Genomic DNA, 1,063 nt, shown 5'->3' with positions numbered 1-1,063 from the left:
TGTGAAAGTACCCTTACACAACATTACAGTATTCCCATTCATTCTTACAAAGCCTAGAGCAGGAATGGCCAACCTGTAGCTCTCCAGCTGTTGTAAAACTACAAATCCCACCATGCCCTGCTGTAGGCTTATAGCTGTAGGCATTCTGGGCATTCTGGAAGCTGTAGTTTTGCAACAGTTGGAGAGCCACAGGTTGGCCATCCCTGGCCTAGAGCATACATACAGCAAATGACCTGACGTACAGAAGCAGGAGTAAAACACCCAGCAGGCAAGCAGCAACAATAATCCAGTTCTTGTACATGATGTATAGTTCCAGTCACTTGCCAAATCTTATTTCATTTGGTATTGTATTGTTCCGGTTTTCTTTTTATTCAGGGGAAAGTGTGAATGCAGTCTCCCACTACCATATGTTATGCAATTGAGTTTGGAGAAATCAACATACCCAAAGTGCAATGGATGAACCCCACTAGGGTAGATCCACCTTAGTGATTGTGGTATGCACCTCTTTTGTCAAGTGAGTATACAAAAAACAACTTTGAAGAATTGGTTAGATAATTTGAAAAATCATATTGAATGGTTCCTCTCAAGTTTCAAAATATAAAAAATATGGATTTGGCAATAGTGCAAAAAGAAACTTTTTATCCTTATTTTAAATATAGTAATACTTAAAGGGGTGTTCAGGTGCCCATATCCACGGGATATGAAATGAATGTTAGACTTTTGGGCCTTCCACAATATTAAGAATAAAGCGGTAAAACCTTTGGTGTACCACTGCACACCCAGAAGTCATACCCCCACCAATTTTAAACTTGATAACATATCCTAGCAATATGCCACCACTTTATAAGATCCTATTTTAAAGTGCCACCTGTCGAAAAGATTGTTTTAAACGTAATATTTATTGAAAAACTTTTTCTCTTTTTCTCCCATTTCGGCAGTAGTATATAATTAAAAAAAGAACTACATAATATTGCCCTCCTGTATCAGTCAGAGAAATAAAACTCCTGTATACAGTAGATAAGTAGCCCATTGTCAGTTTACTGCTGGTGTGAGAGAAAGATGT

The 1,063-nt window shown here is 38.0% G+C and overlaps 1 pseudogene; it reads right to left on the bottom strand.

Annotated features, from left to right (window-relative positions):
- Window positions 1–372: 372 nt before the first annotated feature.
- On the bottom strand, window positions 373–522 carry LOC121000236 (annotated as a pseudogene).
- Between the last annotated feature and the right edge of the window lie 541 nt (window positions 523–1,063).

Source organism: Bufo bufo, chromosome 4 (genome assembly GCF_905171765.1).
Source record: "Bufo bufo chromosome 4, aBufBuf1.1, whole genome shotgun sequence".
Classification (NCBI taxonomy): domain Eukaryota; kingdom Metazoa; phylum Chordata; class Amphibia; order Anura; family Bufonidae; genus Bufo; species Bufo bufo.
The sequence above is the reverse complement of the archived record's forward strand: the minus strand, read 5'-3'. Positions and strand labels throughout refer to the sequence as shown.